General features: G+C 39.7%; 1 long non-coding RNA gene across 1 annotated transcript; it reads left to right on the top strand.

The window, feature by feature from the left end:
- The first annotated feature begins 2,813 nt into the window (after window positions 1-2,813).
- Window positions 2,814-13,179, top strand: LOC143441857 (uncharacterized). The gene is made up of 3 exons (XR_013109594.1): window positions 2,814-2,987; window positions 11,695-11,870; window positions 12,518-13,179. It is a non-coding gene; the product is annotated as an uncharacterized LOC143441857 (long non-coding RNA).
- Window positions 13,180-24,545: the final 11,366 nt, after the last annotated feature.

Here is a 24,545-nt window from a genome sequence, read left to right on the forward strand (position 1 = left end):
GGGGCTGGAGAGATGGCTCAGCAGTTAAGACCACTTGCTGTTCTTACAAAAGATCTAAGTTCAAGTTCCAACAGCCATATCAGGTGGTTCACAATCTCCTTTTCCTTCTCTTTGTCTCTCTTTCTCTCCTCCTCCTCCTCCTCCTTTCTCCCTCTGTCTTTTTTCTCTGTCTCTATCTCTGTATGTCTCTCTCTGCCTCTGTCTCTCTCTGTCTCTCTGTGTGTGACTTTAAGTAGCTTGTTAAGATATAGATCATATCCTGTAGAATTCATCCATTAAAATTAAAAAGTTGTGAGATACAGATTTCTGTGTGTGTGTGTGTGTGTGAGTGAGTGTGTGTGCACGTGTGTGTGCACATATGTTGTGCATGTACACACAAAATTCTTACCAACTTCAAAAGGAGTATTTCAGGTCAAATTAGAAATTAGGTCTGCCATCTAGCTGCACAAAAGTTTCAGTCTCCTTCAAGATGAGTTTTTATGGCCCATGATTCCTAAGTAGTCTACCTGAGAGTGGAAGGTTAGTTTTGTACAGACTGCGCATTCTACCTCTTCAGTGACAGTCAAGTAGAACTGACGCAAGAAAGGGAAGATTCCAAAAACCCCATTCTTTCAAAAAAGAAAAAGAAAGAAAGGAAAAGAAAAAAATTAAAAAGTTGCTCAGTTTGTAGAGTGCTTATCTATCATGCGTAGTGCTCTGGGTTTTATCCTCAACACCATATAAAACTAGTCATGCTAACAAACCCCTGTAGTGCCAGCATTTTGAAGTTGGCAAGAGGGTTAGTGGGGCTGATTAGGTGGTTCAGTGGTAAGGCACTTGCTGTCAAGACCAAAGACCTGGGTTCAGTCCTCTAGACTCACATCGTGTGGCGTGAATTGATTCTTGCAACTCGTCTTTTGACTGTCACACATGTGACATAATATATGCACACGTGCACGTGCATACTCACACACACAGAGTCATTGTTTGTTTTCTGTTGCTATTTTAAAACATCTTGGCCAAAAGCAAGCTGGGGAAGAAAGGGTTTCTTACATCTTCATTTTATAGTCTGTCACTTAGAAAAGGCAAGGCAAGGCAGGAACTGAAATGGAAACCATGGGGGAAATACTTCCTACTCCCTTGCATATAGCTGCAGTTTACCAGCCAAGGCGTGGTACCAGCTATTTGTGGTGGACTAGATCCTCTCATGCCAATTGTTAATCAAGAAAATATCCTACACTCCTGCCTACAAGCCAATTTGATAAAAATTGAGGCTCCTTCATCACAGATGACTGTATCTTTTGTGAAGTTGACAAAATCTAACCAGTACAACTGACCCCTTGTCAGCTGGACACACAAACACATCACTTCTAAACCATAACCTTTCTTTTCTTGTTTATCCCTGAGATTTCCTGTTAACATTGCAATATAAAATACTATGTTTTCTAAAAGCCCCAGTGTTTTAAAAATCCCAACAATTTGAAGTCCAGGTTATCCTTAAGAATTGAAAGTCTCTTACCTATAGGCTCCTATAAAATCAAAAACAACTTTTATATTTACTTATTTCAAAGGGAAAACACCAGGGCAGTCACAATCAGATTAAAAAAAAAAAAAAAAAAAAAAAAACACCAAAATCCAATAGTGTAAATAGCTCAGTGTCTTTAGGACTCCAAGGGGCTTGGATGTTCCTACTTCTCTAGCCTGACCATCTGAAATGCACATAGCTTCTCTAACAGCTCAGGCAAACCCCATTCCATACCTGCCACTGTTCTTGGAGAACAACCTACAAGTCCTGGAATCTTGAAAATTCTGGGATCTCCACTGAAACTGAGACTACATCTTCATTTATAGCATCTCTTGGTGTCTTCAGGGGCTCTGACCCTGTCACATGTGTCTGTCTGGTGATACCTATGACCTCAGCATTTGGGAAGTAGAAGCAGAAGGATAAGACATTCGAGGATAACATGTGCCATATATTAAATCTTACGAGAATCTAGGCTATGGCACATGGATCCTGTGTCATAAATAAATAGACATACATACATACATACATACATACATACATACAGACAGACAGACAAAAGCCAGGTGTGGTGCACACACTTGTAATCCTAGCAGGCATTTAGTAAGCAGAAACAGGAAGATTACCCATGAGTTTGAGGCCCAGTGGTCTACTTGGTAAGTTCTAGGCCAGCTAAGGTTACATAGTGAGACACTGTCTCAATAAAAACTAAAACAGAAATGTGACCAAATGTCTGTCAACTGATGCATGAGGAAAGTAAAGGTGATACAGTCATACAATTAAATATTACTGAACAACGAGGGGAAATATTCTGATATACGATATGATGGTAGTAATCCTTGAAACATGAAGAGTTCAGGAAGCCAGTTTGATATTATCCCATTCACATAACATTTTCATATTATACTACAACGTGTAAACATATATCTTTTAGAAGAACATTTTACTCTCCACTCCAACAGCCCAAGACTCACCAACACAGTCTACCCCCCTTCACATCCTCACCTTCATTTTTTAAAATACCCAACTGAGTCCAACTAATGAAGTCACTATGAACAAGGGTGTGGGGCAATCCACCCCAGTACGAGCAATCTACCAGTAGACACCCTCCAGGAGAAAAATGACTTTCTTCTTTCAGTAGCCAGTAACTGTTAACTCCCATCTAGGGGAAGAGCCTGATGAGGCTCTCCCCTGTCCGTAATGGAATGCTAGCCATTTTGATGCTAAGTTGCCATGAGTTAGTGGGTGCGGTGGTCATGTCATACCCAGAAGGCAGCATTTCATAGCACATCTTCTCATCCTCCAGGTCATACTTTCTTTCTGTTTCCTCTTCAACAACGTTCGCTAAGCACTGGGGGAAGTTGGGACTCCTGACCTGTTTAAGGATGAGCACTGGACAGTCACTATCCTCAGCACACTGACCTTCTTTTGTGAGTTTCTACACTGATTGCTGTTCACAACAACAACAAAACTTTTCTACCTAAGGGTAAGATCAGCACGTGGGTATAAACAGAAAGATTTAGAAGACAGTTTGAAATGTCCATTTAGCAAAAGCAGTAGTTAATTTCCTCATCACCACCGTCACCTATGACCTTTAGTCTATGGCCTTTGGCCAGGATTACAGGGTCAGGCAAAACTCCCTCTCGTGAAGCAAACCTGAACTACAATCAACCCGTGAATGATTAGCCCCACAACAGTCATATCATGGTGGCACCAGTGCACATAACCCGGCAAGTCAGAACTGGAGCATGCAGGATTCACCATTGTTTAATACCATTAAGAACTATTCTCTCCCAGAATACTTTCTGACACTGCGAAAGGTAGCTAGCAGGAAGTTTCCAGGCCAATTCCGCTTTGATTTCTCTGCATCCTGCCACTGAAATGCATGGAGATGGTCATTGTTTCTAGACAAGATGATCTTGTGTCCTATTTCATAGTATCATTTTGTCTTTAAACTGATAAAATCCCATTGTGCCTGGATAACGTATTTCATTATCCATTTATCTGCCAGTGAGTGTCTAGACTGAATCCATTTTCTAGCTGTGAATGGAGCCACACTGAACATGGATATGCAAGTATCTCTATAGTAGGTTGTGTGTGCTTTCAGTATATGCCCCGGAGTGATAGAGCTAAGTCCAATGGTATTTCTATTTTTAGCTTTGTAAGAAACTGCCAGAGTGATTTCCATGATCTATGGAAATCAATGGATAAGGTTTGTTCACTCTTACATTCTTACAAGCATTTATTGACACTTGTTTATATTCTTGATTATAACCATTTTGGTTAAGGTGAATAGAATCTCAAAATAGTTTTAATTTGCATTTCTTAGATGGCTAACAATGTTGAGCATTTTGATCAACATTTACTAGGCATTTGTGTTTATTTTGACAGCTCTCTGCTCAATTCCATACTCCCCCCCTTTTTTAATTGAATCATTTTCTTGATCTTTTGTTTCTTGAATTCTTTGTATATTCTAAATATTAATTCTCTGTTGGATTCCTGGCAGATGTTCTTACTTTCTGGAGGCTTTTTTTTTTTTTTTCTTCTTTAAATTGACAGTTTCTTTTGCTGTCTTTCAATTTCCTAAGGTCCTGTTTGTTGATTATTGGATTTATTTCCTAAACGATAGAGTCCTGATCAGAATGGCCTTACCTATGCCCATGTTTAAAGTTACTTCCTACCTTTTTCTGTAACAGTTGCAGAGTTTCAGGCCTCATGTTGAGGCTCTTGACCCATTTAGAGTTGATGTTTATGCAGAGTGAGAGATAAAGATCAAATGCTACCCATATAGATTTCCAATTTCCCCAACGTCATGCCATTCGTTGACAGTACTGTCTTGTTCCTGATGTGTGCTGGTGACCAAATCCAGTGCTCCACATTGCCCAGCTTAGTATCTGGGCCCTCCATTTCAGAATATTGATCAATGTCTTTGTCATTGTGCCAGCACGCCCTGTTTTTATTCATTACTGTTGTTCTATAGTACAACTTGAAATCAGGTATTTTGATATCTCCAGCAGTATTCTTTTATGCTCAGACTAGGCCCGCTTCATTAATCCTCATTAATCATTGATCAAGGATATGCCCTCACGGAATTGTACCCAAGTCAATCGGATGGAGTTAGTTTCTTAATTGACCTTCTCTCTTCCCAGACCACCCCAGCTTGTGTCAAGATGACAAAAAGCACAAGTTGTTTTCTTGATTTTTTCCCTAAGATGACTAATTTTGTATTTAAATTTTATTACAGCTTTATTAGTTTTGTATTAGTATAATACTAGCTTCACTGAATTTGATAATGTTCCTTTGTACTTTATAAAATACTCTAAGAAACATTGGTGTTAGTTCTTTGCAGATCTGGTGAACTCCATCAGTGAATCCTTCTGGGCCTGAATATTTTTTGGTGGTGATGCAAAGATTTTCTTAATACTGCTTCAAGCTCACTGCTCATTAGGTACCTCTTTAAAGTATCCATCTCATTTGGATTTATTTTTGGCAGGCCCTAAGCATTTTTGTTAGACTTTTTAAATTTAGTAGATATAGGTTTTTGAGGCAAAACTCTAATGATTTTTCTGAACTTCATTGCTGTGTTGTAATGCCTTCATTTTTATTTCTAATTAGGTTAATTTCAGTCTTCACTCTCCTTATTTTGGTTGCTTTAACTAAGGGTTTGTCAATCTTGTTTATCTCTTCAAATAACCAGCTCTGTTTTACTGATCTTTGTATTTTGTTTGCACTAGCTTTTGCTCCTTTTTCATCGCACAGACTTCTGCCCTTATCTTAATGATTTCTCTGCATCTACTGGTTTCAGGTTTGATTTACCCTACTTTCACCAAAACACCAAGGTTAAGTTATTTATTTTTATTTATTTATTTATTTTTATTTATAATTAAGTTATTTATGTGAGATTTCTCTGAGGTCTTAAAAATAGGCAATTACAATTATAAACCTTCCTCATAGGACTGCTTTTATTGTATTCCAAAGGCTTTGGTATGTGGTGGTTTCATTTGATTCTAGGAATTTTTTAAAAAGTCATTCTTGATTTCTTCAAAGAGCCACTCGTCCTGTAGCAGTGAATTGGCTTGAGTTTGCCTATGCTCCAGGGTTTCTCTTTTTGTTGATTTCAGTCTTATTCCATTGTGATCATACAGAATTCAATAAGTTTTTCCAATTTTCCTATATTTATTGAGGCTTCCTTTGGGTTCTAATATATGATCTACCTTATAGAAAATCACATGGGCCCCTGAGAAGAACGTATTTTCTAAGGTGTTGGATATGATGGTCTATAGATGTCTGTTAAGTCCATTTAGTCTATAAAGTCATTTGATATTTTTGTTTAGTTTTGTTGGGTTGAATGGTCAATTGGTGAGCACAAAATGTTGATGTCACCACTAATATTTTTCTGAAATTAATCTGTGATTTTACATCTAGCAATATTTGTGTTATAAAATTGAGCACTCCTCTGTTCTGGGCATATACGTTTAAAATCTTAATGTCCTTTTAATGAATTGTCTTGATCAGTATAAAGTTACCTTCTCTGTCCTTCTTGACCGAATTTGGTTTGAAGTTTGATTGTTTGAAAAATATTAGAACAGTGATTTCTCCTTGTTTCTTAGGTCAATTTGCCTAGAATACATATTCCCATCTTTCTTTTTTCTTCTTCCTTCCTTTATTCCTTCCTTTCTTTCCTTTCTTTTTTCCTTTCTTCCTTCCTCCTTCTTGTCTTCTTTCTTTCTTTCCTTTTTTCTTTTTTTCTTTCTTTTTCCTTTCTTTCTTTCCTTCTTTCACCTCCTGAGACAGAGTTTCTCTGTGTAATAGTCCTGGCTATCACAGGAATTCACCTTGTAGACTAGGCTAGCCTCAAACTCAGAGATCTCCTGCCTCTGCCTCCAACTGGGATTAAAGCCATGCACCACTATGCCTGGCCCATATTTCCATTTTTTTACCCTAAGTTATTATCTGTCTTTTATGGTGAGATACATTTCTTGGAGACAATAATTAGATGACTACTGTCAAAAGTTCATTTAGTCTCTGCCTTTCAGGAGAACCAAGAACATTAATATTCATAGTTTTTATTGGAAGATGTGAATTGATTTCTGTTGTTTTGTTAGTTTTGCCATGTTCCCTTCTCTTCTTCCTCTCTTGATATAGTATTATTTTACTGTGGATTGTTCTTTCCTAGGCTTTCATGGTGAATTTGTTTTTCTTTTCAGTCTGAAGAATCTCTTTGAAGATCTGTAATGATGGCTTGCTTAATGGTCAGAATTTTTTTTTTTTTTTAGTATATTCTTATTGTGAATAAGAACAAAATTATAACCCCACTTTCTTTTCTATCAGGTCCAGTGTATTTGGTTTTATATTGAGGTCTTTGATCCACTTAGACTTGGGTTTTGTGTAGTGTGATTAAAACAAGTTAGTACTCATTCTCCTACCTGCAGATATTCAGTTTGATCAGCACCATTTGTTGAAGACGCCGTCTTTTTACAATGTATTATTTCTGGCTTCTTTACCAATAACCAGGTATCCATAGGTGTGTGAATTTATGTTTGGGTTTTCAGTTCAATTTCATTGATCAGTGTGTTTGGTTTAATGACAGCATCATGAGGGGTTTTTTGTTGTTTGTCTTTTTGTTTTTGTTTTTGTTATTGTTTTGTTTTTTACTACTATAGCTCTGTAATACAAGACTCAGGGGTGGTGACACCACCAGCAGGTCTTTTATTGTTCAGGATTATTTTTTTTAGCTCTCCTCAGTTTTTTGTTTCTCCATATAAAGTTGAGAATTGGCCCAAGCACTGAGCAGATCCCAGGCAGCAGCTCTGTACCCAATCTCACAAAACCCAGAGGAAGCAGGCCTCCCAGGAGCTCTAACCCAGGCAGTATCTTAGGTAAGGAGATAGCAACACTCACCCCAAACAGAGAGTAACTGGGACCCACTAGGACCCAGGAAGTCACTCTTGGCCTGGAGCACTGGTTTCTTCATGTCTGGGCCCAGGCACAGAGCAGATCCGGGGCCCCAGCTCTAACCCTAGTAGTAACACCCACCCCACAAAGTTCTGACACAACCAAGGTAATAGGAAAGACAGGCTCTAGTCAGAGACAGGGCAGGTAGCACTAAGGAGATCCAGATGGCGAAAGGAAAATGCAAGAACATAAGCATCAGCAACCCAGGGTACTTGGCATCATTAGAACCTAGTTCTCCCACACAAGAAAGTCCTGAATTTCCCATATTACCAGGAAAGCAAGATTCATATTTAAAATCACTTCTAATGATGATGATAGAGGACTTTAAGAAAGACATAAATAACGCTCTCAAAGAAATTGAGGAGAACACAGGTAAACAGGTAGAAGCCCTTAAAGAGGAAACACAAAAATCCCTTAAAGACTTACAAGAGAACACAACCAAACAGGTGAAGGAATTGAACAAAGCCATCCAGGACGTAAAAATGGAAGTAGGAACAATAAAGAAATCACAAGGGAGACTACACTGGAGATAGAAAACCTAGGAAAGAAATCAGGAGTCATAGACGCAAGCATCACCAACAGAATACAAGAGATAGAAAACAGAATCTCAGGTGCAGAAGACACCATAGAAAATACTGACCTTATTACATGCATTTAAACAAATGGTATAAAAGCATAAAGGAGGAGAAGGGATGGGATGGGGCTCTAGGGAGGGTCAATGGGGAACGGGGATGACATCTGTACTGTAGATAAATAAAATATCCAATAAAATATAAAGTTGAGAATTGTCTTTGCAAGGTCTGCAAAAAATTTGTGTTAGAATTTTGATGGGGACTGCATTGAATGTGTAAACTTCTTTTGGTAGAATGGCCATTTTTACTGTGTTAATCCTGTCACTCCATGCGAGATTTTTTTATCTTCTGATACGTTCTTCAAGATAGAAAAAGGACGGCAGAAGAATGAGAGAAATGTGGGAAGATATAAGAGTAAGAGGAGAAATACATAAAATATGGATAAAACATCTAGTAAAAATGTCTTTGTAGAATAGAGAGATAACTCATCAATAAGGAGCACTTTCTGGTCATACAGAAGTTGAGAGTTTGGTTCCCAGCTTCCACATCAGACCACTCACATCTGCCTCTAAGTGCAGCAACAACAGGCAATCTGGTGCTCTCTTTTGATCATTGGGCATCTGTACACACACATAATAATAATAATAGAAATGGGAACCTAAGTCTTAGTCTGGCTCTAGCACGTTCCACTTGCTGCTACGTGGGGAGGGGCGAGTGCAGCTCTAGGTTCTGTACAGTTCTGACAGGTGACGGAGGGGCAGTTTTAAGTCTTTTTATGGTAATTTGCTAAGGCCTGTTCACTCCACACCTCCTCTTCTGACCCTGTGGGTCCACAGTACATGAGGAGTACCAACCCCCTGGGCATTTCTAGTGCTCTCCTTCAGACAACTTTGCTATGTTTTTATTATTGTAGACATTCTAGTAGGCATTAGTGTAAATGAACTGTATTTGCCTTTCTCTAATGAGTAATGCTGTTGAGTATCTTTTTATATGCTTGTTGGAAACTTCTTTATCTCAACCTGAAGAATTATTTAGGCCCTTTATTCATTTCTAAATTGGATATTTGGAGTTTAATTGTTGAGATGAAAATGCTTTTTAATAGATTCAGATAGATATAGATATGTATATATCTATATCTTATATCATATCACACACACACACACATAGACACACACACACATATATATATGATTATAAGTCCCTTTTCAGAGACATGATTTACAAAGACAGTATCCCCCAAGGGACATCAAAATCTGTGAATGTTCGAATTCCTTTTATACAATAACACTGTGTTCACCTATAAATTTATGTATTTTTCATATACCTTAAACCACCTCAATTATTTGTGACACCAAATATCATGTAAATGCTATTTGATTTTTATAATATGTTGATTTGGCAATGACGATTTTTTTTTAAAGAGACCTTTACATCTTAAGTACAAAGATGTACTCCTTAATATTTTCTATCCACAGATGGAGAAGAAAGAATACAGAAATCCAATGCTATCTTTTTGGCTGAACTCTCTCTTAACTTGTTTTTGTTATTATGTCATTGTTTGGGGACTAATAGTCAAAAATCAAAATGGAGTAACCTAGGCTATTTGAGCATGCTGTCAAATTGATACCAAGTTGTCATCAGAATCGGGAGAGAGAGAGATGAACAACTTTCCCAAGGGAATCAGTTTTAGTTGGCATGATAAAGAAGTTCAGTCTGACTTAGTCCTTATATGACAACTTAAAGTAACTTCAGTTATTTGTCTATTGTTCTGTCCCTCTTTTCTGTTTCCACATTTCACAAGGAAAGTAACTTTGCTCAATTAGCTCTTTGTTCTTTGTTTCTTTTTTTTTTTTCTTTAGCCTTTATCTGTGTTCAAAACAACCTCTTTGGTTTGGTTCACTCAATATTTATCTGTTTTATGAAATGAAACTTTGCCTGTTTTTAAAAATTGAAGTTCATGCCAATTAAAATCATCTTAGTTATAATTTTGTCCTTAGAGAGATTAAATGTCAAAAATGGAACATGTGTAACCACAACCCGGAATATAGACAAGGAAGAAGAGAAAACAAAGACTCCAGATGAATTTTTCACGCTTAAAACTCACATAATGAACAATGTACAAACTGTTTTAGCCCACAGGGAAGCTTCAAGAAATTTGCAATCATGACATAAATGGATGGCTAGAGATTGCTAACATGGTGAAATATCAGAAGTAGCAACTGTTCCTGTGTTTCAGTGTTTCCAAGGCTTTGTCAATATCTAGCACAGTAGTGACTCTACTAACATTTATTCAGGGTGACTGAGTGAAGAAATTTACCATGTGAGGGGAAAGCAGAAGGAACACAGAAATACAGTATCTGCTAATGCCATTCAAAATCAGTCTTTGTATTTAAATAGGAACAAAAGAATAATGGAGCAAGTGAGAAAAAAATAGAGAAGCAAAGACTTTGAAAACAGACTAAGAGCAATGTTGAAACACATAAATGGGGATGCCTGCAGGAATTGCAGATGTGTATGAGGTCCTACAGTATAGGAGTGTGAGTGTGTGTGTGTGTGTGTGTGTACCTGTGTGTGTATGGAGATGTATATGTCTGCTACAGACTTGTGTGTGTACATGTGTGTATATCAGAGGAAGACATCAGGTGACCTGCCACATTAGTCTTTGCCTTGTTCTTTTGAACACTCTCTGCCTTGTCCTCACAGAATCTAGAGCTAGATTGGTTAACTACCAAGCTCCATCATGCCGGCTTTACAGGTATGTGGCCACACTCAGCTTTTCACACGGGTGCTTGGAATTTTAAATCAAATCCTCATGCTTGCAAGAAAAGTGTTTTTACCCACTGAGTCCCCTCCCCGGCCCCCAGAAATTCAATTTTTACAACACTTCTGCAAAAAGTATCAGGTTCTTGCCTCCACCACCAGAAGGTTCAGTGGATCTGAGGTTTATCAGCAGCAATTATACATTGTGTCACCCAGTATATAAAGTAAGGTAATAAACTATAATGTGTGTGTGTGTGTGTGTGTGTGTGTGTGTGTGTGTGTGCACGCGCGCGTGTATGTGTGCATCTTAAATGAAGTTATGTCACTTGGGCTGACAATGAATAATCTAACAGAAACCCAGGACTGGACTTGAGAAATTCCTGTTTGAGCCCTTTGAGCTGTTAGTCCAAGTGACTCCCAGAACAATGGAGGTAGTTGCCATTGCCCTTGGTTGCCTCATGAAGGTTGAAGGTTAAGTCCCTATTGCTAAAGACACCATACACTTTGGACACAGGAGCTATAAAATGAGGATTGCCTTGTCTTTTTTTTTTTTTTTTTTTTTTTTTTTCTGAGACAGAGATTCTTTATGTAACAATCCTGGCTGTCCTGGTTTTGCTCTGTAGACCAGGCAAGACTTGAACTCACAGAGTCAGCCTGCCTTTTCCTCCTAAGTGCTGGGATTAAGTATATGTGCCACCATGCCCAACAGAGGATTAGCTTTTATAGATCTCAGAAAGTACTATGTAAGCTGACAAGGAGGGAAGCACTCAACAGCCTTATCTTTCTGTAATGCCAATGAACTGTAATGATAACCAGCATAGAAATATATTTCTAAACTGCAACAGTGATACTAAGAACTTGACAGTAACCAACCGTTTTTGAACTAAACTAAAGCCCACTCCATAGGAGGGAAATCATGACTAATATTAAAATCCAGCCAACTGAGAGCAAAGAGAATCATGCGAAAGAAAGAGGAGAGGAAGAATTGAAGGAGTCAGAGGGGTCAAGGATATCACAAGAAAACCCACAGAATCAACCAACCTGGAACCATAGGTGCTCACAGAGACTGAACCAACAATCAGGTATGCTGCATGGTTCTGACCTAGGGCTTCTGCATTTATGTTCCTGTTGTGTACCTTGGTCTTCTTGTGAAACTCCTAACAGTGAGGGTAGGAGCTATCTCTAACTCTTTTGCCTGCCTTTTGGGGTCCCTTTTTACTCCTCCTGGGTTGCCTTGACCAGCTTTAATATGAGGGGAGGTGCCTAGTCTTCCTGCAACTTGATATGCCACATTTGGTTGATATCCCTGGGAGGACTGCCCTTTTCTGAAGAAAATGAAGGTGGAGTAGATGGGGAAAGAGGTAAGAGGGAAGAGACTGGGAGGGAAGGAGAGAGGGAAACTGTAGTTGGGAATGTAATATATAAGAGAAGAATAGAAAAAAAGAAAAAAGAAAAGAAGAACCTAGCCAACTTCCTGAGGTTGGTGAAGATGTGAGTTAGAAGAGTTAGAAGAGAGCCTTCCACCATCACTTCAGTAGACTAGTACGATTCCTGTGCATTCTAGGACTTGACCTTAAACCTAACGATGAGTGTGGCTCTCACGTGTCACCAAAGAACTTTCTCTTTATAGCAAACAGGGACCATGAAAAATACCATCTATTGCTTTGAAGATACACCACAACTAAGGCAACTTCTAAAAGAAAGTATTTAACTGGGAGCTTTCTTGTAGTTTCAGAGTGTGAGACCATGACCATCACTATGGGGAGCATGGCAGCAGGAAGACAGACATGGCTCTAGAGCAGTAGCTAACATACTGATCCACAAGTTGGAGGAAGAGAGATTGGGCCTGCCATGGGACCAAAGCTCACCTGTAAGTGACTCACTGCCTCCAACAAGATTATATCTTCAAAGCAGTTCCACCGAGTAGCGACAAATATTTAAATACAGAAGCCTAGAAGGGCCATTCTCATTGAAACCACTGCAACAATAATAGGTCATAAAGAAGAGATCACCAAATTGTGTGGAGCCCAGCCTCAAGGAATACATCAATGCCACAAATCCTGAATCTATGGCTCAGAGGACATCACAGCAGAGGGGGTGGAAAGTTAGTAAGAGCCAGACAACTAAGAGATTTGCGGTGAAATTGTATCTCCTAAAAATGACAAGGAAGTAACGGTCATAACATCTCTTCTTTGATTAGACTGCCATAAACAAAACCTGAACAATGATAATATCAATAGACATGCTAATGAGGAAAGGGAAAATGTCATGGGGCCCTATGCCTATACCAAGAACCACAGGCAACTAATGACTACTGAGTAAGGGAGATTAGTCTCTCCCAGGGATAATCATCTAATTGGTTATTCAACATAAAGTGATTATCCTTGAAACCATATACACACAAGCTATATTCATATATTTATGCATATATATATATATATATATATATATATATATATATTATGGTAGTTTGAATGAGATGGTTCCCTATGCTCGTGTTTGACTAGTTGGTCCTTATTTGTTGAAACTGTTTGGATGGGAGGTATGATTTTTATTACAAGAAATGTGCTATAGCGGGGAAGGGGGCTTTGAGTTTTCCAAACACTGGTACCATTCCCAGGGCTTGCTCCCTCTTGGCTTCCTTTTTGCAGATCAAGATGTAAGCCCTCAGCTATTTCTACAACCATGCCTTTGCTCTGAATCGTGGACTCTGGCCTTCTGAAACTATAAGCCCTTAACCAAATGCTTTCTTTTATAATTTGCCTCCTGCGTCCCCCCTCTAAGTGCTGAGGTTTAAGGGTATATGGCATCAAGTCTTGCCCATCTACCATCTTTAAGGTGTTGGAAGTTTAAGTATAGACAGAGGATTTGGGGGATTATCAGAGTTCACTGTAGGGTCTGAGGTGTGAGCTTGGAGCCTATACAGGGCAGCAGAGTTGAGAGGAAGCCTGCTTGGACAGCTGCAGAACCTGCTAGGGCAACTATGGTCTTTGGGCAAGCTGGAGAGGAAGATGCTGGCAGCTGTTTCTCTAGGCCATGCTGTAATAAAACAAGAAAATGTCAAACAATGAAAACGGTAAATGGAAACCTTTTGCATTTGTGAATTTTGAACAGGAAGAATTACTTGTTCCTTACACAATGGAGCTACCCAGAGGATCAACCTTTCCCCAATGTCCTTTCAAATTCAGTTTGTATCAAAAGCTGTCATGACTTGCAGGGTGTTTATATGCCATACTCTAGTCTCCTGTCCCAAATTCTAGCCTACCAATCTATGTACCTTCCCCCCACCATGAGCAAGCCTGAGAGACCTTGTTTATCACAACAAGGTCAAGTGACAGGATCTAGGTGGAGTTACCCACCTTGGCTGCCCAGAAGCAGAACTGCCTTTGGGCTTGCCTTGAGACATCTCCGGCAGCGACCTGGACCAGACTATGGATTATCCCACCCATCTGAAACCAGGAGGGGTTGTGGGTTGGGTCTTCCCCTTTAAATTGAGAGCTGAACATTAAAGCTGGGGGCCTTGATCAGAGAACTTTGTCTTGGCCTCATCTCTTCTCGCCCTCCTTCCCCCTTCAATTCCCAGCCCCCCTTTCAGGTGAACCCAGTTGACTTGTGGCCGCAGGCGGCTACACCTCTGTATTGCTCATGTGCTAGAAAACTTTGTTGTTGATCTACATATAGATCAATTGGGATTTTTAGTGACAGTTCAATCATTCTTTTAATGAGTCTTCAAGTTTCTGGTGTCCCCAAGATATACCATCATCTCAGCGTAAAATCAAAAACCTCATCCCTCTCTGTAGGCGGTGAATGGTATTACTCTGATCTTGGGTCTCACTATCATTGTAGAGGAGACAGAGAATTTCTTCTGTGAAGCCCAGAACCATACTAATTGTTTTAGTTAAGGTTTTATTGCTCAGAGGAGACACCATGACCACCATAACTCTTATAAAGGAAAACGTTTAATTAATTGAGTCTGGCTTACAGTTCAGAGATGTAGATGTTATCATTATGGTTGGAAACATCACCAGTGGCATGCAGGCAGGCATGGTACTGGAGAAGGACCTGAGAGTTCTACATCCAGATTGGCAGGCAGCAGGAAGGGACTGACACACTAGGCCTAGTGTGAGCATATGGGACTTCAAAGCCCACCTCCACAGTGACACAATTCCTCCACAAGACCGCACCTACTCCAATAAGGTCACTCCCTATTGGCCAAGCATTCAAACACACGAGTCTATTGGAGCCATCCATATCTATTCAGACCACCACAAGGACAATAACAGAAAGATGAAAAATGGTTCTCATCTCAACACTAATGGGTGTAACAGGGCATTGATTTAAAGGGATGTTTTCTGGTCCTTTTTGAATAAGGTCATCTGGCCCTTCATAGTGATGACTATGGCTAAATATGCCCATGGGTGCAACAGTGCCACAAATGTTATGGAAGTAACCAATCACTTTCTTATTGGACTTAAGGCCCACTCCTCATAAGGAACTGTGTGTCTAGTACTGTAAACGTGGCCAAAGCCCATGATTGGGGATCTCCCAAGACCCCAGGGGTGAAAGCTACTATCATTATTTTGCTAAAATGACAAAGTATCAAAGTGTTCTCTAAACTCATATCTCCGTACTTCATAGATCAGTACAGCTTTGTTGTTGTTGTTGTTGTTTTCTTATTAGAGAATCTTTTTGTGTAATAGACAGTTTAATGTAGAAACTCATAACTGATTAAAGTGCAGAGAATAGGTGTCTATTAGATGATTGGCCCAAAATAGGACACCTATATAACCCACCAACCTAAGGCTTAGGAACTGTCTCAAAAGAGAGGGTGTACACAGTATAAGATCCAGAAGCCAGGGAAGACTAGAGGGAAACAGTGTTTTCTAGACATGACAAGACCACTGTACATATGAACTCACAGCAGCTGTGGCTGCCTGGAAGTTCTGCACAAGATCAAGCAGTCAATATTCTAGAATGGAGGTCGTGGTAGGGGGAGGAAGATGAGCCCCCACCCTTAACTGAGGAACTATGGACAGTTGAACTTCTGTAGGAGGGAAACTCCAGACTTTTCCTAAGGATGGAGCCCCTAGGAGGTTGAACATGCCCAGATGGGTACTTGTCTTCCTTACAGAGTTTGTAATAACCAACCATGTTAATCATTAATCCCTCTCCCGTATTTGAGATAAGGTCTTGCTATGTAGCCAAGGCTAGTCTCAAGTTTGAGATTTTCTTAATTCTGCCTCCCAGGTGCTAAGTTTATAAATGTGTCTCCTATTAATACTTTAATCTCTTTTTATTTCTCTTAAGAAACTCAACTAAGACAGTTAGCAACTGTTACTTCTGTTTGTAGTATACACCGATATTCTTTATCCTGGTTCTTTTTTAAAAGCACAAGCAACCAGTAACCAAATAATAACCTTTGTTTTAATCCTCTCAAGTCTTATAATAGGAAAAAAAAAAAAACCTAAGCAGAAAACATGGATTGTTTCCTAGAAAGATAACAAAGAGATAAAGAACTTCCTGGAAGGTTTGGGGATACAGAGTTTTGGATAGAGAAAGGATCCATTTAAAAAAGTAGTGTAGTTTCCCTCCTACAGAAGTTCAACTGTCCAGAGTTCCTCAGTCAGGCGTGGGGGCTCATCTCCCTCATCTTCTAGAATGTTGACTGCTTGATCTTGGTGAGGGCCAGGATCTGCCCACGGAAAGGTTTGAAAAAAAAAATGGTGTAGACATTTCAAAAATCCCTGACTTTCCTCAGGACAGGACTTGAATAAAAATCCGCTTCTTCATTTGGGGGGAATACATGACTCAGTGGACACACGCACAAGGACACAGGTTAGATTCACAGCAACATACACAAAAGCCCCATTTCTTCTATGTAGTTCTGTCTTCTTGTTTAAGGGGAAGTGAACAGTGGAGTCTCTTGGTCCTGGCAGCAATACCAGCCTTAGTAGTTGAGAATTATTATTTTTTCCTTTTGGCAAAGGACACTTGGTGAAGTTTTGTAAGGCAATGCTGTGAGATGAAAATTATGTCAGTGGGTCCAGGATTAATTGTTGATAGCAGAGGAGGAAACCACGGAAAGAGATGACAGAGAAAGAGGAAATATGTCACTCATTGCCAGAAAAGAAATACATTTCTTTGCTACTTACACTGAAATACATTTCAGGAGAAGTTCCCAATGATGATAACCATTTTGCTTCCTTCCCTCTACTGTCACAGAGCTCTGCCTTCCTCCCGGGTTGCAGCTTCCTGTATCTTCATATGTTGCCTTCATCAAGGTAAGCAGAGTCAGGGAGCAGCCATGCTATTGTCCTTTGCATATAGCTAAGTGTTGTCTAATTTCACTATGGAAGTATGCCTAAGGAGTTTAATTTTCTTTACATTAAGACATCTTCAGAAAATAGATCTCTTGCCACCTTTATGGCATACACCTGTAATTCCAGAAGGTGAACGGAAAGAGGGACTTGAGGCAAAATCTGAATTTTAAGAACAGACCAGGCTACTCTAAACACAGAGTGAGGGAGGAAAGGAGAGAAGGAGAGAGGGAGGGAGGGAAGAAGAGAGGGTGGGAGAGAGGGAGGAAGGGATCTTGAATACTTCTCATAGTAGAACATATCTAACATTTGGTGCCATTCATTTATTTAAACTTTTAAAAACTTCTTTTCCTGTCGTCCTTTTGAACCCAGAGTTCTTAAAATCCTTCATTTTTATGTCTATATTTGACACTAGCAGAGAATGAAACGTAGTTGTTTTCTTTCCCAGAGTATGCTAATTAGATGGGAAAATAACACTTTCTTTTCTGCTATTGGAAGAGAATTTAACCAATAGAAACACAGTTAAACACCTACACCCACTCTATGTACAAAATAAAAGAGTACTTGCCAGTAACTTCTGCCTTTGGTTGCTTGACAACCAGCCACAAACATGCCTTTCATCGTCTCTTACACTGTTACCTTCAGATTCCAAAGGGTAATTTGCACGAGACCAAGAATAGAGACTCAGAATAGAGGCCCAAAATAGAACAGTGAGTTGAAAAAACTAGATCTCATTTCCAATAATTTATAAGCCCATAAACTTCTAGCACTCCAGATTTCAAGACAGCAGCAGTTTTTCTTAATAATATTATTTGTACTCTTCTATTGTTATGTGTTTACATAGAAATAATTGTTCATTCCCTTACTTCATAGCCCTGACCAAAAAAAGCATTTTAAAATACTGTTTATGAGGACTACACAGAAGGAAACTTGGTTCTATTTTAATTATATCCTAACAGCACTGCTTTGGTATATATCACTTGGTAACAAGTACTGTGCTCCCCCTTGATCATGAGTGTCCTCTGCCACTCACCCATGAATTTACAAAGTTTAGAGTCTAAAGGCAAGCTTATCAAGTCTTGTTTCCAATGCATGGAGCAATAGTAAGATTCATCTGGTCAACTAGATATGTTTATAAGGAGGACAGATGCTTTGGGGTGAGGCAGTTGTAGACTCAATGGTGAGTCTGCTGTTCAGTGCACATCACTAGATTCAGTTTCATAGAGTTACAGCTTAACAGTGTGTACACAGATACTAATTTATATGTATGCAGTTGGATTCAACTTTCTTTTATTATGATGGCATTAATGTTATTATGTTTCATAAGATTGCTGGATATTTTTCCAAGATGAACAAGAAAGCTATAAAGTTTAAGCAAGTAATAAGGGTCTGAGAACGTTATATAAGGTATGTTAAAGGTAAAGTTCAGTACACTGATATGAAACCACTGCATGAATGAATAGAGTTCTTTTGTCTATTCTCCATAATAACTGCAAGGCCTGGATTAAAAACCAAAAATGTTTGTCTGGCCGGGCGGTGGTGGCGCACGCCTTTAATCCCAGCACTTGGGAGGCAGAGGCCAGCCTGGTCTACAGAGTGAGTTCCAGGACAGCCAGGACTACACAGAGAAACCCTGTCTCGAAAAAACAAACAAACAAAAAAATGTTTGTCTGATCAAACCTTAAATGCTTTGTTTTTGCCTAAGTTTTACACAGTAAAATTACACAGTAATTTAATTTTAATTACACAGTAGTTAAAAGTAAAAGTAATTTAACTGACCTTACTTATGTGTGCTCGACATCCATACTTGGAGGCTATGTAAATACTCAGATGGATTAAAAGAGAAAATATTCTTACCCTCACTGTCCAAGGTCAAGTGGGTCCCAGGGGCCTGTGAGGCATCTCTAAAAATATGGTTTCTGTGGGGACTCATCTTTTCTCTTGTTCAGGGAATCCATGAAGGTACCACCTAGTGAGCCCTGACCAGCATCCAGTCAACACAAAGTTCAACTTCCATGACTTCAGGTGAAGCCACTTTGATTTAAGGCCTTTGAATTACTCACAGATGAAACTGGTAAAGGGGAAGGTGAGAAGAGCCATAGGTTCCTCTCAGTGACCCAGAGAACAAGATCTTCTAATGACTATGACAGCAAAAGAAGAAAAAAGTTAAATTAAATAAAAGGGATTAATTTCAGCTACCACCATGGCCTTAAACACTTCAGAAGAAAGTGTAACTAAAGAATGAAGTGACTGCTGTTTTTCTTTAATGGTTCACACTCTCTGGACATTAGGCTTAAAAATCATAGGAGATCTCACTCAGCCAACTCTTATTAATAATTTTCTTCTTGGTAAGAAAAGTCCTGACTATGTGGTATGATAAGGCATCATGACCTTAGATCAATTGAACATTGCAGAGGTTAGCTGCCACCAAGATCAAAAGATGTAAAACTCAAACGATGGTTAAATTTCTTCTTTCTCTCCATCTAGAAAGGATTTGGAAGTTCCTCACACTGAGTCTATCCACTTCAACAGCTGTCAAGATTTCTGAAAGTGGACCCTGGTGCTGAATTTTTTACAAAATCTCAATTGTTCGATTTTATCAATGAAGACTTAGTAACCAGATGCCTGCTAGCTCAGAGAGGCAGAGAAAACAAAAAAAAAACAAAAACAAAAACAAAAAAAAAACAAAAACAAAACCAAAACAAAACAAAAACCTTCAAACTGAATGTTCCTCCCTTCTACTTCCTGTGTGTCTCTCTATCTGTCCTTCCCCCTGACTTCCTCTTACTCTCTATGGTTTTCTCCTATGTTCACTCCCTGTCAAGTGGTTGCTAGCTTCAACTCTTGATCTATGGTTGACTTTATTTAATCCTATTTACAATAAACAGAAAGCTCTTAGATTAAAGGTGTGTGCTAGGGCACAACTAGAAACAGGTTTTTCCAGTATAACACAATCTCAGGGTTCACAGGGTGATCAAATATCCTGCAACACCCTGGGCCCATTGCTATCCAGGCCAACCTCAAACAGACTGCTCCTATGTGAGACTTTTCTGGGAATGGTCATTCTACTCTGGGATATACTGCAGTGTCCTCTGTCATTCCTCTTTCCACTCCGTCAGCTTCTTTGCTTGTACAAATGGTCCTGAAGATGGAGCTTTGGACACACCACCTGTCAGAATTTTACCACAGCCCTCTAGACTTGCCCCAGGATCCTGCCTTAAAAGCATATCCTCTCTCATGGATCAACTTCCCCAAGACTACCCCCTGTGATCAAATGAAGCAGCTAAAGTGTTCGTTCCCCTTCTGGCAGAAGCTGGTCAATCTCTGAGAGGCAGGCATGAAGCAGTTAGAAGGACATACGTTAATACGGAAAATGAAAGTAGGCTTTATGAGATGGCTGTTTCTTATTCCCAGAAAACATTACAAGGAGAAATGATAGAAACTTGTGTTGGTGGTGGTGGTGGTGGTGGTGGTGGTGGTGGTGGTGGTGGTGGTGGTGGTGGTGGTGGTGGTGGTATATCAGGTTGAGTGACCAGACCAACCCCATCTTGGGTTCAGGCTCCATCTTAGAGAACCTGACCTAAGGTTGAACTCAAGTTAACCACCAAGCCTGCACCTAACACTGGTCTCCAGGTCACTCCCTAGCAACCACGAACTAGGAGGAAAGCAAAAATTACAGTTGTACCTAAAGATATTTACTTATGAAAGTTTATGGTTTGGCTTCCAGCACAGACAATCATTTTAAAAGGTAAGAAATACCCCCTCCCCCCATCAAAGGTGTGTCAAGCTGGATGTCCCCTTGCTTATTTGCTTGTCTCTATAAATGCTTGTTTGAAACTGTGCTCAGGGCTTCTCCCTTCTGTCCTGCTGTGTCAGAATCGGCTCCTTGGTGGTCTTTGGGGCTCGAGAAATGAGCACAAGGTATCTAAGGACCAATAGAGGAAAGAGGAAGATCCAGGATCCATATAAAATCTATAACTTACCAAAGCAGCAGCAGTTTTTTAGACCAGCATTAGCCTTCTCACATCCTGCATATCTGAAGTCATTACTTTCCTCTGAGGCTTGGTTTTGTGTCTTTCACAGTTGTCTGAGTCTTTGTGCCAGGGAATTGCACTGGTGATCTACTAGACAACCGCCATGACTCCTGTTAGATCCATAAAGGTATCATTTAAATGTTGTAATCTTAATCAAACAGCTAGATGCTTGTTTGCTTGCTTGTTCTTTAATATTCAAATTGTCTTGGCTATTCTGGAATTGGGAAACACTTTATTACATAAAATAAGTTGATCTCTACATGATGTTTTACAAAATATTTGGGCACTCCATCCTGGCAAAACTGACATAAAATAACCATGATGTTAACTGTTGCAAGTACTTTCTCAGTGTGCACTGAGCAAAGGTTCTCACTTGTTTGATACTTATCTTACAGGCCTAAGACGAAGTCTCATTCCTGTCAACCACATTTTAATAGATAAGGCACAGAAAGCAACCTGCCTGAGATCACACTGCTTATAGACAGTACTATAACTTTCAGATCGACTTTTGAATATTGTACTATTCCCTTTTCAAAAAGTCGAAAACTGAAGTCATTAGCACTTTATGTGTTCTAGCTATTCTTGCAAGCATCCTTGCCCCAACAGTTATGCATATCTCAGGTGTCAACCTTTACACTTCACACAATAGCTCTAGGTACAGTCAGAGTTATCCTGATTTTCCAGATGAGGAGATTTTTGACACAGTAAGAAGTAAACAATTTGTTGTAAGCCTTATTGTGAAACAGAGGATTTGAATCCTGGCCCAGTCTCCAAAGCTCATTTCTTCTGCCTTTCTGTACATGGTTATTGATGTTGAATACTGTAAAGATGTTCCTGCTAATATTTTGTCTCATAGATCTTGAATTAGTTTAGCCAAAGTTGGTTTTCTGTTATGTGTCCTTCACATAAAATACATCATATAATGAGCATAAGTTTCTGGCCACTTTATGCCTCTGGAAAAAATATAGAATGCAAAGAATAGAGGAGAATGCTAAGGACCAGCCTGGGCTTGGAGAGGGCTTCTGAGAGAAGGGGTGTCTGAGAGAGCGGCAAAAACAAGTGACTCAGTCAAAACACGGATCCAAACTGCTTGATTGCTTTCTCTCTGTTCTTTCTCTGGAGATCTCCTGTGTCTCTCTCTGTCTGTCTCTGTCTGTCTCTGTCTGTCTGTCTGTCTGTCTGTCTGTCTCTCTCTCTCTCTCTCTCTCTCTCTCTCTCTCTCTCTCTCTCTCCTCCCTCCCCTTTCCTCTCCCCGTCCCCCCCTCCAAGCAGTTTTCTCTTGCTATTCTAAAACATTCTCTGAATAGCACATCTCTTGCAGATCATAAGCCCAGTCTTTAATTTTACATATCAATCCAGTCATTTACACCAGGTTCCCTTTTGATTATCCTATGCATCAGTATCCCGTGATAGCAAGCAAAAAAAAAAAAAAAAAAAAAAAAAAAAAAAAAAAAAAAAAAAAAAAAAAACACTGCAAATAAATTTAAAGATCTGTCTGCTTCTGTTAAGCACAGATGATAAGCTATCTGGGTGGATCCACACCCTGAATTTACCGTTTGTATCACTCTTGGGCCTGGACCTGAACTCCCTCTGTCCCAGGGTAATCTTGAACTCAGGAATCTGTCTGACTTTGCAAACAAAACACTTAGCTGGGTGGGATCTACTGCAGACTCTGCTCCCTACGTCTCTCTATCTCCTTTCTCAGAATCTTTCTGATGAGTTAGCTTCCAGAGCAGCTGCTTTTGTTTCTTTAGACTCATGAAGCCCTCCATATAATTCATATTGTATCCTTATATTTTTGAGAAATTATTATTTTTGAATCCACATTTTAAAAAAGATTTTTTCCACAGCCTTAAAGGCTGTTCTGAAGGTCCCAGAGTTTACCATTGCTGAGATATCAGCCATTCCTTCTCTTTCTGGACTCGTGCTGTCTCTGATTATCATGGAGTCATTAAAGTTAACAAGGAGGACATTCCTTGAAGTAGGAATGTAAAATATGTGCATTATTGTACAGACTCAGCAGCTATAGACACTGGTCCAGTTGTCCCTGTCCCAAGCCATTATACCCCCACCAAAGCCAGGATGGACTCAGCAGGAGAAGAGGAGGAAGACAAGATGGGAGAGAGGTGAGGGTGGAACTACATATTGCAGCAGTTCTCACCCTTTGGGTTGTGACCCCTTGGGAGTCAAACACCCTTTTCACAGAGGTCACCTAATATCATCATAAAACACAGATATTTACATTATGACTCATAACAGTAGCACAACTAGACTTATTAAGTAGCAACAAAAGTAGTTTTACTGCTGGGGGTCACCACAGCACGAAGAACTGTATTAAAGGGTCACAGTATTTGGAAGGTTGAAAATCACTGGCATTTGTTTCTGCTGTGTTTAGTGAAAGCAAAGAGACAGAGCCCTACTCTTCTTGGAGCTCTGAAATGGGGAAAATAAGTCAAATGGGGACTTTACAGTTTGAGTAGAATGTAACCGTGCCTGTGAGATGAGTTTGACCAGATTTGCTTTCTGGCAAACACTTTCCTTAGAAAAGGAGGTACAAACCAGGAACGGGTGGCTTTGCAATTCTGCCTGTAACATGGAATTAGGTAAAGTTACCTTTGGCCTGTTTGAAGTGACTGATGCAGAAAGCCTTTTTCGAGAAGACTGTTTCCCAATGGAGCCCAGGAGCAGGCAGAGTATACTGTGAGGTTACTGTAGTTAAGGGTCACAGTGACCTACATTTACTTCCTGATAAGATTTGTATGTTAGAAGATTAAAGTCTCTAGAAGCTACTATGACTGAAGAGTCAGAGCCCGAGTGTGCGTTTGTCCACAGAAACTCCCTCTCCTTTTCTTGTTGAAAAATAGCAAAGCAATCTGCAAGGGAGAAAGAGATCTGCTGAGATCACAGGCTGACAAAGGCCACGTTTATACCACTTAATAAGCACAGCACACAACCATGAGCCCTAAAAATAAAACAGGCAACAAGTCTCACCAGAAAATTTATAAAAAGAAACCCATGATTGTTTAGAATTAGATTGTTTAGAATTAGATGGTGCTGTTTCTGCAGTGTGTGTAGGAGAGACATCAAAGATGCTCTAAAGAGAAAGGCACTGGGTAGCACTGCACAGTGAATATGAGTTAAGTGTCTTCACACTTCTCATGAGAAAGAAGCTGAGAGCCTGGCTATGAAGACAGACAGAGCTTGCATACATCCCAGTTCAGCCACTTGCAAACTAAGAGTCTCAGCTCACTTTCTCAGCCTCTTCATCCAGTGTCCTTAGTTACAAATACAAATGATAGTAATTATTTTTCTTTCTGTCTTTTTAAAGGTTAATTATTTTTAATTATGTTTATGGGTGTGGTCTGTGTGTAGGTGTGTGCACTCGAGGGCTGATGTCCTTGGAGGC

The sequence above is a fragment of the Arvicanthis niloticus genome, chromosome 4 (assembly GCF_011762505.2).
Source record: "Arvicanthis niloticus isolate mArvNil1 chromosome 4, mArvNil1.pat.X, whole genome shotgun sequence".
NCBI lineage: Eukaryota > Metazoa > Chordata > Mammalia > Rodentia > Muridae > Arvicanthis > Arvicanthis niloticus.